The sequence below is a fragment of the Haematobia irritans genome, chromosome 2 (assembly GCF_050003625.1).
Source record: "Haematobia irritans isolate KBUSLIRL chromosome 2, ASM5000362v1, whole genome shotgun sequence".
Taxonomy (NCBI): domain Eukaryota; kingdom Metazoa; phylum Arthropoda; class Insecta; order Diptera; family Muscidae; genus Haematobia; species Haematobia irritans.
In genome coordinates this window covers 146,762,269-146,779,909 of record NC_134398.1, presented here as the reverse complement: position 1 = coordinate 146,779,909, position 17,641 = coordinate 146,762,269, and the positions used below count along the sequence as shown (strand labels likewise).

The window sequence follows — 17,641 nt, the reverse complement described above, 5'->3', positions numbered from 1 at the left end:
AAACTTATTTTAACGTGAACTGTATTTTTTAAGATACAACCACTATATTTTCAAAACAAGTCGACTATATTATACCCTTCACCACTATATAGACAAACATTTGTGTTACTATTTCAACTACTTTGTAATGGACAGGTTTTGTGAATAAGCGGTGGCACTCTTGGCGTTTTGCTGCGGCTGTAGCTCGCCGGAAATGGGGGGGGTTCTTCCGCTCTATCCATTCATTTAAGAATTTAAGTGCCTGGTGGAAACATTGTTTTTATAAAACGTTGAACAATGGACGGTTACACAAATTGAATTTGAAATTTAAAATAAAATAAAACGGCCGGACGGACATTCTAGAAAAGAAAAATACAAGTATTTTGGAATTTGATTATATGCACGAACTGACTTTGCAAACCAGATGCAATTGGTTTGCTGGGCTGCCCTCCCTCTTCATGGTCCCATATGACCATCCTGTGAGATTCTTTCTGGCCCCACTTTTATCAGAATCCCCCTTACAGTAACTCGCAGAACTTCTCTCACATTAGCTACATTCCCGAACCTTTCAGAAAGAAATCAACACATTGTGTTTCAAATTTAAATAAATTCACATATCATACATATATTCGAATGAAAGAAAAGGTAGGTATAAACAAGTATATACAGCAGTAAGTTCGGCCGGGCCGAATCTTAAATACCCACCACCATCAACCAAATATTAGGGGTTCCTTTGAAATTTCAGGAGGGCTTGAGGACTTGAGGACACTTCCCGAAGATAAATTTAAAGATTTCACCTATGAGGACTATATCAGATTCTGGATTTATAAGAACCATTTTTGTTTGAGTTTTAGAGGAATCATTAACATCTCTTGTAAGTGTGCAAGAAAATTATAAAATAACGTTTTGATTTGAAATCTTAAATCTGTAGAAGTAAAATCTGGAAATTTTACATTGAGTTTCAAGCAATTTTCATGATCAGTGCGCTTTCTACACCCTCAAGAAGTGAAGTCGGTCTATATGGAGGCATTACCAAATTGACCGATAAAAACTTAATCCGATACACGTTTTTGTGAGTCTAAAATACCAGAATATTTACAATTTAAGGCAAATAAGATAAAAACTACGGTTTCTAGAAACCCAAGGAGTTAAATCGGGAGATCGTTCTTAAGGGGGCTATACTAAACTATGGACCGATACTCGCCGTTTTCGGCATACCTCTTTATGACCCGAAAATACCTCTAGATTTCCAATTTCAGGCAAATAGGACAAAAACTTCGGATTCTAGAAGCCCAAGAAGTAAAATCGGGAAATCGGTCTATATGGAGGCTATACGAAAATATGGACCGATACTCACCATTTTCGGCACACCTCTTTATGGTCCTAAAATACCTCTAGATTTCCAATTTCAGACAAATTGGATAAAAACTACGGTTTCTATAAACCCAAGACCCCAAACCGGGAGGTCGTTTTATATGGGGACCATACCAAAACATGGAACGATACTCACAATTTTTGTCGCACGTATTTGTGGTCCTTCAATACCTCTAGATTTCCAATTTCAGGTAAATTGAATAAAAACTGCGGTTTCTATAAGCCCAAGAGTAAAATCGGGAGATCGGTCTATATGGGGGCTATACCAAAATATGGACCGATACACACAATTTTTGGCACACATAATTGTGGTCCTACAATACCTCTAGATTTCCAATTTCAGGCAAATAGGATAAAAACTTCGGATTCTAGAAGCCCATGAAGTAAAATCGGGAAATCGGTCTATATGGGGGCTATACCAAAATATGGACCGATACTCACCATTTTCTGCACACCTCTTTATGGTCCTAAAATACCTCTAGATTTCCAATTTCAGACAAATTGGATAAAAACTACGATTTCTATAAGCCCAAACCCCAAATCGGGAGGTCGTTTTATATGGGGACTATATCAAAACCTGGACCGATATAGCCCATCTTCGAACTTGACCTGCCTGCAGACAAGAGGCGAGTTTGTGCAAAATTTCAGCACGATTGCTTCATTATTGAAGACTGTAGCGTGATTACAACAGACAGACAGACAGACAGACAGACAGACGGACAGACGGACATCGTTATATCGTCTTAGAATTTCTCCCTGATCAAGAATATATATACTTTATATAGTCGGAAAACGATATTTCGATGTGTTACAAACGGAATGACAAACTTATTATACCCCCGTCACCATTCTATGGTGGTGGGTATAAAAAAAGGTAATATATAGGTAAGTATATAAGGTTGTAAATGAATAAGGTAAGTATGTATATAAAGTAAGTCTAAGGTAAGTATATAAGGTTTGTAAAAATATAAAAACACAATTAGATGGTAAGTATTCGAGGAGAAATAACCAAAATTTATTTTTTTTTATAGTTTACCTCTACTCTTTTTAAGCTTTTTTAATTAAATTTTCAAGTTTTCGTTAATTCAGTAATGCTTTGCTAATTTTTAACTTTTTAATTATGATTATTTTTCCTCTCACAACAACAGGCTAATTTGTTAACAATTCATAATTTACAATTCAGTTTTTCTCTTCCTCTTTTATGATTTTTACTTATTTTCAGTTTCTTTTTTTTCGATTTTTGTAATTTTTTAAATTACTATTAATTTTTTTTTAAATGATATTCAAAGCCAATATTTTTTTTTGAAATACTTTTGAATCCGATGAATTTTCAGAATTTTGATTTTTTTCTCTTAGCAAATAATTGATTTTACTTGAGATATTTAGATTGATTTTTGAATGTAATTAATTTTCAGAATTTTAATTCTTTTTTCAGTAAATAATTAATTTCGATTTCACGAAATGATAAATGATTCGTGATCAAATAGAATGGTTCTTGTTTTGTTTTATTTCAAATTTAATAGAGTATTAAAGTCAATAAAAACTTTTTAGGTAAGTTGAAGCAAATTCGTTTTTCTTTGGTAAGTATGAAATAGTTGAATTTCTCTTCTTAAACTTCTCTTCGAACTTGAGAATTAACATCAACCACGTTTTTTTTAGGTTACCATGAATCTAATTGATTATGTAACAAATAATTTCAGACTTCTTTACTTTATAATTTGGTCCCTGGGCTAATTATTTGATTGTGCACCGAAACCAGGGATGGATTACGTCTACCACGAAGATTTCTCTTAATTTTTGTTCCTACTGGGTACTTGTACTCACTCATCTGTTTGGGAATACTTTCCTCTCCCCAGACTACCATATGTAGGTGGCAGTCTTGCCAACCTCGGGATAGTTGTGGTGGCTCTATTTATGTGTGGGCAACTCGGGTCTCAATTCCACAATCACGTATAGATGGATCTGGCAGACAATTCTAGTGCCTGAACCGTGTTCCCACAATATCCTAAGTTTTCGCACAATTAAAATAGCAAAGAATAATAAAAAGGATTACTTATATGTCCTCACAGGAGAATACACCAACTAGAAGATGCTTACCCGAGGTTCTCAGAAACAAAAGCATAAAAAATTCCTGCTCCACACAAACAGTGAACCAAAATGTATTTCCTTGCAATTTTGCTCTAGATTTAAACAAACCAAATTAATTTAAATTCACTTCCTACCATTAGGGACACACATACCGTAGCACTAAATTACCGCAAATGTAGAAACAAAAAAAATTACACAAAAAAAAAACAACTCTGTTTCGTAGTAGAAAAAGACCCGATTACTTGCAACTCACAATTGACAATGACCCCAAAGGTTTTTGCATTGTCATTGCAATGTCATCGATCGGTACGTGTCCTTTAGCAAGGTCATGGCCAGTTCTGCCAACTTGTCAAATAATTGGGGTCCATTTGATCCTTTCCAATTGGAATTCATAAAATGTTGGAAATTATCACTAGATGACGCTAGTCATCTAGGAGAGAAAAATGCAAAAATACATGATTGAATCATCCAGGTAGTCACAATGTCCTAACATTCGGAGTCACGAAGAATAAGAAAGTAAAAATTGAAATTCGTTCCATACAGATATGGACACAGTGGCCGTCACAACTTCAAATTTACATTCAGGTTTGCATTTCCAGATATAAATACTTTTAATGGAGACAATTGTTTGTACTTCTACAAAAACTGTAGTAATATCTAAAATTTTTGTCATCAGTGGCGATTTTACAAGGATATTGGTTAGTTCTCGCCAAGATATGTGGTCAAGTGTGGGTTGTGATTTATTATTTGGTCAAGTCGGTCGACTTGGAGCCTTATTTAAAACTCAACCGTTCTGTGGAAATTCTGGCCTTACAGTGTATAGGATATGACTAAGATATGGGGAAATCATCACAGAATTTTGTGTAAAGTGTGGGAATTTTGGCCGTATTTGTATAAACCGGAAAAACGAATATATGGAGGCTTTATCTAAATCTGAACCAAATTAGATCAAACTTGACACACTCAAAATATCATATTAAATACCCTACGGGAAATTGGTGCAAATTGCCACTGACGGACCTATCACAGAACTTATACCGGTGCTCCAGTTAGTTGCAATTTTTAAATAGTCGTAGTTTATTAATTTCCTTACTTGCTTGATATTAAAATCTTGTTGGATCTACACATTTAGTGAAATAAAATTATCAATGTAACCTATTGTTCGACATATTTCAAAAGTTTTTTATTTCGGATGCGATTCGGTTGTCCAAAATGAAACAGATTTCTAAGAGTTTGTCTGGGACTGGTTCCTCAGGACCTGTCTATGGAATGCTCCTGCTAAATTATCCCAGGACGTGTCCTTTGGAATGAGTCCAAGACGTGTCCTAAAGTGTAAATTTACCCCGTCAATGACAAACCCATGTTAAAGTGACTGGTCCCTTTCATACGTTTTGACCAGAACTGGGACTGGTCCATACACACCAGGGACTAGTCCTGTATCGACTCATTTCCCGTAGGGTATATTCTCTGTGGAAACTATCCAGTCAATTGGAGGAAAATCCCATTGAAAATGGGTCTAAAATATGAAACAGTCTACCATATTTCCCCAACTCTGGTGTACGTATATATGGGAGCTATATCTAAATCTGAACCGATTTTGACTAAATTTGACATGCATAGTTAGAATTCATTTTCACGTAAATGAGAGTATAACTTTGGTCCCCGTGGTCATATTAGTGAAAATCGGGCGAAAGATATATATGAGAGCTATATGTAAATCTGAACCGATTTCAACCAAATTTGGCACCCTTACCGATACTATTAAACGAACTTCTTGTGCAAAATTTGAAGCAAATCAGGGCAAAACTCTGGCTTCTGAGGCCATATAAGTTCAAATCGGACGAAAGATATATATGGGAGCTATATCTATATCTGAACCGATTTCAATCAAATTTACCAATCATTGGTAGAATGTCAATTCTACTCTCTATGCAAAATTTCACGAAAATCGGTAGTAAACTTTGGCCTCTGTGATCATATGAGTCTAAATCGGACGAAAGATATATATGGGAGCTATATCTAAATCTGAACCGATTTGGCTGATATTTGGCCAGTTTTTCGAAACTCGTAAAATATTCGGATGTACTAAATTTGAAGAACATCGGTTGATAAACACGCCAGTTATGACCAGATCGGGAAAAAATATATATGGCAGCTATATCTAAATCTGAACCGATTTTTTCCCAAAATCAATAGCGATTGTCTTTGTTCCAACAAACGACCCTATGCCAAATGCGGACGTTAGGACTTAAACTGCGACATGCACTTTGCGCACAAAAATACATGAACAGACAGATAGGCGGACGGACGGACAGACAGACAGAGAGACAGACAGACGGACATCGCTAAATCGACTCAGAATTTAATTCTAAGACGATCGGTATACTAAACGATGGGTCGCAGACTTTTCCTTCTTGGCGTTACATACAAATGCACAAACTTATTATACCATGTACCACAGTCAAGTGGTGAAGGGTATAAAAAACACATAATTTTTTTTTTTTTTTTAATAAAAATCTGGTATGCAGATGTTCTTTATTTACCATTTTGCATATTATAATTTTTTTCGGAGGAATCGGCGATCTTGTACATATAAGGGTTATTAATCTGATATAGCGTGGAGAAAGTAAAGGTAGTAAAACAGCTACAGATGTCCTTAATATCCTGTTGCATCTTATGTCTTTAGACGTGCAAATTGACACACACTCTGTTGCAAAAGCGGAAGTCATTTACACGAGCTATCATTGGAATCGAAAAATGTTGGTATCCTACAATGGATATAAGTATAAAATAAGACACTGAATAATTTTCTTTCCCTTTTTTGGGATGTACAGGATTTTTTTTTGCTGGTCACCATATGAGCTCCACTTCTTCTATTACCACCATCGAAAATACTCAAGAGTTTTCTTGCGTAAACCATGACAACATAGTGGTGGTGTTAGCAAAATACTCCAACTCTCTCTCTCTCTCTCTCTCTCTCTCTATGTTGCATCCTTGTAAATTTTTATAAAAATAATTACAATTTTGTTTGAGCATATAATACATATGGATCGTTTGGAACATGCAAAAGGTTCTTCTGCTACTTTTGTATTTTTTTGGTTCTTTTTTATTTTAATCGAAAAAAAAACTATTTAACTTATTTGTAATTTTGTTGTGAAAACATTATAAAGGAAACGAAAAGGGGGAAAAGACATGTAGGGAAAATGAAAAAGGATATAGAATTTGGTTATTGTAACTAAAAACTATTACAAAAAGCTTTGTATTATCCTCACCAAGGATAATGCATACACGCTGCCAAAATTACAGAGTACAAGAATGGGGCATATTTAAGGATTTGATGTAGAGGTAAAAGGATATTTGTTGGTTTTTCCTGGTAGCTAGTGTGTCATGCATTTTAATCCCATTTAAATTATGTATTGAAAATAATGTGTAGTATGTGGAGTCATGGTAAGCAACCAGGGGAATAATAGATGAACGTGGTAAATGCTTTTTCCTTCTGCAAAACAAGTCCAGCTTTTATTTAGTTTTTGGGAAGTTTAAATTCTTTTTTCAGGTTAAAATTTATATACAAGGATTCTTGTATTCCCAGCAAGCATATAACATATGTTTGAGAAAATTGGAATTTTATAAACAAAACGTGCAAAGAAAGTCTAAATTCGTTCGAACCCGATTTATTGAACTGAATTTATACTCTTTTGAAACATAGGATGGTGGTATATGAACTTTGTCATTCCGTTTTAAATACATCGAAATATTGATCTAGTATTGAAATTATCAATTACAAATATGAAAAAATAGAGCTAAAAAAATTGAATTGAATAACTTTCTGCGTAGTTAAAATAAAGAACATCTTTAGTAGGACATTTTTGGAAGTGCTTTTAAAGTAGTGCCCTTGGGAACAACTTCCAAATTTTTTTGCTAGGCCGCCATATAAACCGATCCCCAGACTTTTGTCTTGCAGAAGCTGTTGGAAGAACAAATTTCATACGATCCGGTTGATTGGCGTTTTAATGACCATACGAAAATTGGTTCAACTCGGTTCAATACTACGTTTATACTCTTCAATTAAATAAGTGATGGATTTTTTTTAATTTAAACATTTTTTAAACAAATTATTTCCAACAATCAATTTTTTAATCAAACTTATAGTCATATATGAAAGTAATTGAAAATAGTTACATTAATTGAGCTTTACAATCAACACCAATTAAATTTTTAATTGAATCAATTAAAAAATTACTTGAAATGTTCAAATCAAATCAATTAATTTTTTAATTAAATATTTGTTTATGCCCAATTAAAACTGTGCTTGATACTATCATTTTCGTCATTGAAGACATTTCAATTAAAAAAATTAATTGGAACAAATAATTTCGTGATTGAATCAGAATTTTTTTTTGTATGATTCGGCCGTGTATACTAGATAGGGTCGCGGCCTAAAGGAAAAAAAGTTGATGCGGTCACCCCCCAGTTTTGTAGGAGATTCGAAGACAATTTCAGAACACCAAAACTTTTTTTCGTGCACCCTACGACCCCCCGAAATACAATTTATTGTGCTGTGTCGTCATTTGAAGTCCGATCGAAAAGAAACGCAAATCGTTGTTCGTGGTTGATCATGGGCTATATTTCGTGCATTGGTCATTTTTGACTCCGACGTCATATTTGATTTTTAATTTTTTTTATTTCGCTTCGTATACCCCTGATGCCTCTTTCTGATAACCATTATAAAGATCTTAGCAAAATATGAAACTTTTGCTTTTGAAGTATTTACTTATATTCATAAACAAAAAAGTTACAGAGATTTTAAAAAGTCAACAGGTCACCCTACACACCACCAAATAGTTTTTGCTGTGTTGTCATGATGTCCGATCGAATCAGAAATGGGATAAATTAAGTTTGACAAAATTTTCTATAGAAATAAAATTTTGATAAAAGTTTTGATATAAGTCTCTATAGAAATAAAATTTTGACAAAATTTTCAATAGAATTAAAATTTTGACAACATTTTCTATAGAAATAAAATTTTGTCAAAATTTTCTATAGAAATAAAATTTTGACTAAATTTTCTACAGAAATAACATTTTGACAAAATTTTCAATAGAAATAAAATTTTGACAAAATTTTCAATAGAAATAAAATTTTGACAAAATTTTCAATAAAATTAAAATTTTGACAACATTTTCTATCGAAATAAAATTTTGCAAAAATTTTCTGTAGAAACAAAATGAAATATGCTACTCTTATAGGCTCCGCAAGCCACATCTGGTCCGTTTATATGGGGGCTATACGTACAAGTGGACCGATATGGCCAATTTGCAACACCATCCGACCTACATCAATGACAACTACTTGTGCCAAGTTTAAAGTCGATAGCTTGTTTCGTGTGGAAGTTAGCGTGATTTCAACAGACGGACGGGCATGCTTAGATCGACTCAGAATTTCACCACGACCCAGACCCAGAATATATATACTTTATGGGGTCTTAGAGCAATATTTTGATGTGTTACAAACGAAATGGAAAAGTTAATATACTCCCCATCCTATGGTGAAGGGTATAAAAATGTTGTTTTATTCGAAAAAAAAATTATATTGAATTTATAAAAATTTTGCTAAAATTGTATTTCTATAGAAAACTTTGTCTAATCTTTATTTCTATATAAAATATTGTCAAAATCCCATTTCTATAGAACATTTTGTCAAAATGTTATTTCTATAGGAAATTTTGTCAAAATTTAATTTCTATACAAAATGTTGTCAAAATTTTATTTCTATGGAAATTTTGCCAAAATTTTACTTCTATCAACAGTTCTGTCAAACTTTAATTTCTATAAAAAATATGGCAAAAATTTAATTTCTTTGAAATTTTTGGCAAAGTTTTATTTCTATAGAAAATTTTGTTAAAATTTTATTTCTAGAGAAAATTTTACCTTTTAATTGGAGAGGGACATTTTGCAAAATCTACCAATTTTGGTAAACTCAAAAAAAGTGAACTCTCTATTTTACTAGAGCCAATTTAACCTTATTTTACTTCATGAAATTTATTTTACTCCTTCCCTTGTCAAAATTATATTTCTATAGAAAAATTATCAAAATTTTATTTCCATAGAAAATTCTGTCAACATTTTTCCTATAGAAAGTGTTGGCAAAATTTTGTTTCTATAAAAAATTTTGTCAACATTTTATTTCCATAGAAAATTTTATCATTTTATATTTACATATAAAATATTGTTGGCAAAATTTTGTTTCTATAAAAAATTTTGTCAACATTTTATTTCCATAGAAAATTTTATCATTTTATATGTACATATAAAATATTGTCAAAATTTTATTTCTATAGAAAATTTTGTCAAAATTTTATTTCTATAGAAAAAATTGTCAACATTTTATTTCTATAGAAAAAATTGTCAAAATTTTATTTCTATAGAAAGCTTTGTTTTTTTATATTTCTATAGAAAATTTTGTCAAAATTTTATTTCTATAGAAATATATGCCAAATTCTAATTCTATAAAAAATATTGTCAAAATTTTATTTTTATAGAACATTTTGTGAAAATTTTATTTCTATAGAACATTTTGTCAAAATTTTGTTTCCATAGAAAATGTTGTCAAAATTTTATTTCTATACAAAATTTTGTGAAAATTTTATTTCTATGGAAATTCCGCCAAATTTTTACTTCTATAAAAAATATGGCAAAATTTTGTTTCTTTGAAAATGTTTTCAAAGTTTTATTTTTGTAGTAAATTTTTGCAAAATTTTAGTTCTATAGAAAATTTTGTTAAAATTTTAATTTCTAGAGAAAATTTTACATCTTAAGTGGAGAGGGACATTTTGCAAAATTTACCAAAACATCAAGAATTCTTCCAGTAAAAATTCTACCATTTTTGGTACACTCAAAAAAAAGTGAACTCTTTATTTCACTAAACCCAATTTAACAATATTTTAGTTCATGACATTATTATGTTTTGAGAAAGTTTCCTGTATTCTAATAATTTTTTGCGTACATTAGTTAAGTGAACTAAAAAACGGGAAAAATTATACCCAAATGAAGCATAAAGATTAACTAAATCCTTACTTCTCACAAAATAGTTCATTATTTCTTTAAATTTGTAAATTTTACTACAAATGCATCCATCATGAACTTCGTATGTCACTCTAGACATTCTTGCAATTTTGAACTCCAATTTTTTCTTTCAAACTACAAAATTTTCTTTAACAAGTGAAAAAAATTATTTATGTCTAATAAATTTTCTTGAATTTGTCGAAAAATGTTGACTTAGTTTTGTGATATCAGCGTGATCCCAGCGTTTGTAAAACAGTTTAGTTAAAATTTTCTAAATATTTTAAAAATTTACTAAAATTAACCAAAAGTTTTCTTCCTGGCCGGTTCACTGTTTTTTCAGTGTTGGATTCTGCCAACCGTTGTTGCTGCCCTATTCGAGGTTTAGATCAAAGACAAGGGACCTCGTTTTTATAGGCGAGTCCGAGCGGCGTTTTGAAATTATGGTGATTTTTTTCTTTGCATGTAGAAACATTTCTCACACATTTCCATAGCAAATCTCTAATACCATTAAGATTAATCTCAATAACAGTTTAAATTTGGATACGAAATGTGTAGCAGAAAAATTTACATGTTATTAAAAAATCAAAAAAATAAGAAACACGCATACCAGTTTTCCACAGCATCGTCATCATCATCATCATTGACAACAATGTTGCTATATTAAATGGAAATCTCTGATGTCATATGAGATATAATGGAAATGGTTGTCATATTGTATTGTATTCCCTCCGTTTGAAAAGAAGAAATGGTGAAGCAAACAAACATCAAATAAATGATGAGAACAATCAAATAAATACGATTCATTTATGTCAAACAGACACTGAGCTATGACGGCTAGATTCATGTGGCAGGAATGTTGGAATATGAGATCTTATCATAAATAGGATAAAAATCAACAAATGTCAAATAATGGTTTGTTGGTAAAAGATTCCAATAAAATAATGGTGATAGGAAAGATGAAATCTCAAAATGTTTTTTTAGAGGGGGTGGCATAAGGGAAGAATGAACACAACGATGTAGAAAAGAAATTTTCCCTCTTCATTTGTGTTGAAAACCAGTAAGAAAAGTCGACAGTCAGATGGGACCGATTATGTTTTACCCCCTCCACTCTGGAGAGTAACGGTGAGAGGTGGTTTAGTATGTGATTTTGTTGTATTATCTTATACGTTTGATTGTCATTTGAAAGTTCTCTCACAAATTTCTCAACATCGAGGACATTTTTATTTAAAAACAAGTATATACAGCAGTAAGTTCGGCCGGGCCGAATCTTAAATACCCACCACCATGAACCAAATATTAGGGTTTCCTTTGAAATTTCAGGAGGGCTTGAGGACTTGAGGACACAACCCGAAGATAAATTTAAAGATTTCACCTATGAGGACTATATCAGATTCTGGATTTATAAGAACCATTTTTGTTTGAGGTTTAGAGGAATCATTAACATCTCTTGTAAGTGTGCAAGAAAATTATAAAATAACGTCTTGATTTGAAATCTTAAATCTGTAGAAGTAAAATCTGGAAATTTTACACTAAGTTTCAAGCAATTTTCATGATCAGTGCGCCTTCTACACCCTCAAGAAGTGAAGTCGGTCTATATGGAGGCATTACCAAATGGACCGATAAAAACTTAATCCGATACACGTTTTTGTGAGCCTAAAATACCAGAATATTTACAATTTCAGGCATATCAGATAAAAACTACGGTTTCTAGAAACCCAAGGAGTTAAATCGGGAGATCGTTCTTATGGGGGCTATACTAAAATATGGACCGATACTCACCATTTTCGGCACACCTCTTTGTGACCCGAAAATACCTCTAGATTTCCAATTTCAGGCAAATAGGATAAAAACTTCGGATTCTAGAAGCCCAAGAAGTAAAATTGGGGAATCGGTCTATATGGGGGCTATACCATAATATGGACCGATACTCACAATTTTTGGCACACGTATTTGTGGTCCTACAATACCTCTAGATTTCCAATTTCAGGTAATTGAATAAAAACTGCGGTTTCTATAAGCCCAAGAAGTAAAATCGGGAGATCGGTCTATATGGGGGCTATACCAAAATATGGACCGATACTCACAATTTTTTGGCACACATATTTGTGGTCCTACAATACCTCTAGATTTCCAATTTCAGATAAATTGAATAAAAACTGCGGTTTCTATAAGCCCAAGAAGTAAAATCGGGAGATAGGTCTATATGGGGGCTATACCAAAATATGGACCGATACTCACAATTTTTGGCACACGTATTTGTGGTCCTACAATACCTCTAGATTTCCAATTTCAGGTAAATTAAATAAAAAACTGCGTTTTCTATAAGCCCAAGAAGTAAAATCGGGAGATCGGTCTATATGGGGGTTATACCAAAATATGGACCGATAATCACAATTTTTGGCACACGTATTTGTGGTCCTACAATACCTCTAGATTTCAAATTTTCAGGTAAATTGAATAAAAACTGCGGTTTCTATAAGCCCAAGAAGTAAAATCGGGAGATCGGTCTATATGGGGGCTATACCAAAACGTGGACCGATACTCACCATTTTTGGCACATCTCTTTATGGTCATAAAATACCTCCAGATTTCAAATTTCAGGCAAATTGGATAAAAACTACGATTTCTATAAGCCCAAGACCCCAAATCGGGAGGTCGGTTTATATGGGGACTATATCAAAACCTGGACCGATATAGCCCATCTTCGAACTTGACCTGCCTGCAGACAAAAGACGAGCTTGTGCAAAATTTCAGCACGATTGCTTCATTATTGAAGTCTGTAGCGTGATTACAACAGACAGACAGACAGACAGACAGACAGACAGACAGACAGACAGACGGACAGACGGACATCGTTATATCGTCTTAGAATTTCTCCCTGATCAAGAATATATATACTTTATATAGTCGGAAATCGATATTTCGATGCGTTACAAACGGAATGACAAACTTATTATACCCCCGTCACCATTCTATGGTGGTGGGTATAACAAGTATATACGGCCGTAAGTTCGGCCGGGCCGAAGCTTATGTAACCTCCACCATGGATTGCGAAGAAACTTCTACTGAAGACTGTCATCAACAGTCGAATTACTTGGGTTGCGGTATCACTTGCCGTTGGAAAGGTATCTTAAACCATCCTAACACCGTCTTCTAAATTGCAAGGTAGTCCATATGTGGTATATATCGATGCCCTCATTCCAGAGTACGCTTAGTCGATTTAGCATGTTTTGATGGAGTTCGCTGTTTTTTATTCGGATTGATGTGAATTGCATCCTGTCAAAAGTTCGAATTTATTGGACATTTCCATCAAAAGTTATGGTTAATATTGTACTTAGCCTGAGTCTAAAGTTTTTAAAAATGTCCAATTCAAAAAGGGCAAAAATCTTTGTCGATCTAAAGTGGTCTAAGTCATTTTTAGCCATGTTCTGTTATCACTATTTAGAGTTCATACATACTATAAAAAAGTATAAACAAGTATATACGGCCGTAAGTTCGGCCAGGCCGAAGCTTATGTACCCTCCATCATGGATTGCGTAGAAACTTCATCTAAACACTGCCATCCACAATCGAATTACTTAAGTTGCGGTAACGCTTGCCGATGGCAAGGTATCCTAAAACCTCCTAACACCATCTTCTAAATTGTATGTAAGTCCATACGTGGTATATATTAAATCAAAAAAGATCGATCCAATACGTATATAATTCAGTTTGACAAAGTAGACATACAATTTTGACAAAATTTTCTATAGACATAAAATTTTGACAAAATTTTCTATAGAAATAAAATTTTAACAAAATTTTCTATAGAAAAAAAATTTTGACAAAATTTTCTATAGAAATAAAATTTTAACAAAAATTTTCTATAGAAATAAAATTTTAACAAAATTTTCTATAGAAATAAAATTTCGACAAAATTTCTATACAAATAAAATTTTGCCAAAATTTTTCTATAGAAATAAAATTTTGACAAAATTTTCTATAGAATTAAAATTTTGACAAAATTTTCTATAGAAATAAAATTTTGGTAGATTATTTTTGGCTCGAGTGGCAACCATGATTATGAACCGAATAAAATTTTAACAAAATTTTCTATAGAAATAAAATTTTGACAATGATGAAAACTTGATTATGAACCAAATAAAATTTTAACAAAATTTTCTATAGAAATAAAACTTTGACAAAATTTTCTGTAGAAATAAAATTTTCTATAGAAATAAAATTTTGGTAAATTATTTTGACTCGAGTGGCAATCATGATTATGAACCGATATGGTCCAATTTTTGTGTGATTGGAGATCGGCTATATATAACTATAGACCGATATGGACCAATTTTGGCATGGTTATTAGCGGCCTTATACTAACACCACGTTGCAAATTTCAACCGGATCGGATGAATTTTGCTCCTCCAAGAGGCTCCGGAGGTCAAATCTGGAGAACGTTTTATATTGGGGCTATATATAATTATGGACCGATGTGGACTAATTTTTGCATGGTTGTTATAGACAATGTACCAACATTATGTACCAAATTTCAGGCGGATCGGATGAAATTTGCTTCTCTCTGAGGCTCCGCCAGCCAAATTTGGGGAACGGTTTACATGGGGGCTATATATAAGTATGGACCGATGTGGACCAATTTTTGCACGGTTGTTGGAGACCGTATACCAACACCACGTACTAAATTTCAGCCGGATCGGAATAATTTTGCTCCTCTAAGAGGCTCCGGAGATCAAATCTGGGGTTCGGTTTATATGGGGGCTATATATAATTATGGACCGATATTGACCAATTTTTTCATGGTTGTTAGAGACCATAGACTTGCACCATGTACCAAATTTCCGCAAGACAAATCTGGGGGTCCGTTTATAAGGGGGGCTAAACGTAAAAGTGGACCGATATGGCCCATTTGTAATACCGTCTGGCCTATATCAATAACAACTACTTATGCCAAGTTTGAAGTCGATAGCTTGTTTCGTTCGGAAGTTAGCGTGACTTCAACAGACGGACATGCTTAGATCGACTCAGAATTTCACCACGACCCAGAATATATCTACTTAATGGGATCTTAGAGCAATATTTCGATGTGTACAAACGGAATGGCAAAGTTAATATACCCCCTATCCTATGGTGGAGGGTATAACAAGAAAGTACACAGAGAATACAGATTGGTTGTGACAATCGAATTTATTGCCAATCTCCTTTTGGCAATATTTACCGGTTTTGTCTGTAGAATTACAGATGTGCATTGATTTCCCTCCATATTTGACTCCTTGACCATTGAATCTGATCCAATCTATTTCCTCCCGAATATTAGTGTTAATATTAGGAATAAAGGAAAAATTCTTTCCGAAGGAAAATATTTTTTCTTTGTGTGCAGGTGTGTCTTCGTTTCATCGCAGCCAGAATATCACGTTTCCCATAATGAAAAATATGCCCTTTTGCATTTCGAAAGAAACATTAATTTTACACTTTTGATTTTATTCCACTTAGTTTTGTTTTGCTCTAAAAGAACAACAACCACCCAACTCCCTTAACAAACTTCATCAATTCGTACATCCTTATGCATTTTGTCTGTACATCATGATTCATATTTTTCAATTTGTTCATTTATTTTCAACGTAATCTTATCTAAAAGTTTTCCTCGTATTCATTCGGCATAGATGGGGGACTTAGGAGCAAGAATCAACTTTCATTTTTTTGTTGCCTTGTCAATTTTGTTATAAATTATTATTCACTTTTGTTGGATTTTCATTATTTTGATATATTACTTTTGATGCTTACAGGGAGTTTTAGTCCATTTGTTAAGGCAAATAATGTTAGATGTTTTCTTTTATTCTACAATTCCATTTATATCCCCGATATAGCTTTTATTTTTAAACACTGAAGTTGGTATGTAAAGTTTAACAAATGGACATAATAAAAAAAATTAATTCTTTCTCAAGAAAAGAAATTTAGGCGTAATGTAGTTTTCTTTTATTGGTAAAGTTGTACCTTTAAATCAAAATACATCTTTTTTTATGGCAAGGGGTACTGCCACGACTATCCACAATGAACTTTGTTTAATTTCTATAGGAAATTTTGAAGGTAAATTTGTCAAAATTAGATTTCTATAGGAGATTTTGTCAAAATTTCATTTCCATATGCAAATTTGTCAAAATTTCATTTCCATAGGAAATTTTGTTAAAATTTCATTAGCATAGGAAATTTTGTCAAAAATTCATTTCAATAGGAATTTTTGTCAAAATTCATTTCTATAGGAAATTTTGTCAAAATTTCATTAGCATAGGAAATTTTGTCAAAATTTCATTTCAATAGGAAATTATGTCCAAATTTAATATCAACAGGAAATTTGTCAATATTTTATTTCTATAGGAAATCTTGTCAAAATTTAATTTAAATAGGAAAATTTCATTTCATAGGAAATTTTGTCAAAATTTCATTTCAATAGGAAATTATGTCAAAATTTAATATCAACAGGAAATTTGTCAATATTTTATTTCTATAGGAAATCTTGTCAAAATTTAATTTATATAGGACATTTTATAAAATTTCATTTCTAACAAAATTTTCTCAAAATTTTATTTCGATGGGAAATCTTGTCAAAATTTAATTTCAATAGACATTTTATAAAAACTTCATTTCAATAGGAAATTTTGTCAAAATTTTATTTCCATAAGATATTTTGTCAAAATTTCATTTCTAACAGAAATTTTTCTCAAATTTTAATTTCAATAGAAAATTTTGTGAAAATTCCATTTCCATTTGAAATTTTCTAAAAATTTCATTTCAATAGGCAATTTTGTAAAAATTTTATTTCTATAGCAAATTCTGTCAACATTTTAAATCTATTGGAAATTATCAAAAAAATTCATTTCTAAAGGAACTTTTATCATAATTTCATTTCTATAGGAAATTATATCAAATTTTATTTCTATAGAAAATATTGTAAAAACTTTATTTTTATATGAAATTTTATCAAAATTTCATTTATATAACAATTTTCCCAAATTGTATTTATTTAGGAATTTTGTTTCATTTCTATATGATTTTTTTTAACCCTCCATCAAAGGATGAGGGTATATTAAGTTTGTCATTCCGTTTGTAACACATCGAAATATTGCTCCAAAACCCCATAA

General features: G+C 32.2%; 1 long non-coding RNA gene across 1 annotated transcript; it reads right to left on the bottom strand.

The window, feature by feature from the left end:
* Positions 1–2,854: 2,854 nt before the first annotated feature.
* Positions 2,855–3,938, bottom strand: LOC142224189 (uncharacterized). The gene is made up of 3 exons (XR_012719061.1): positions 3,594–3,938; positions 3,451–3,533; positions 2,855–3,358 (listed from the first exon to the last, which is right to left on the bottom strand). It is a non-coding gene; the product is annotated as an uncharacterized LOC142224189 (long non-coding RNA).
* Between the last annotated feature and the right edge of the window lie 13,703 nt (positions 3,939–17,641).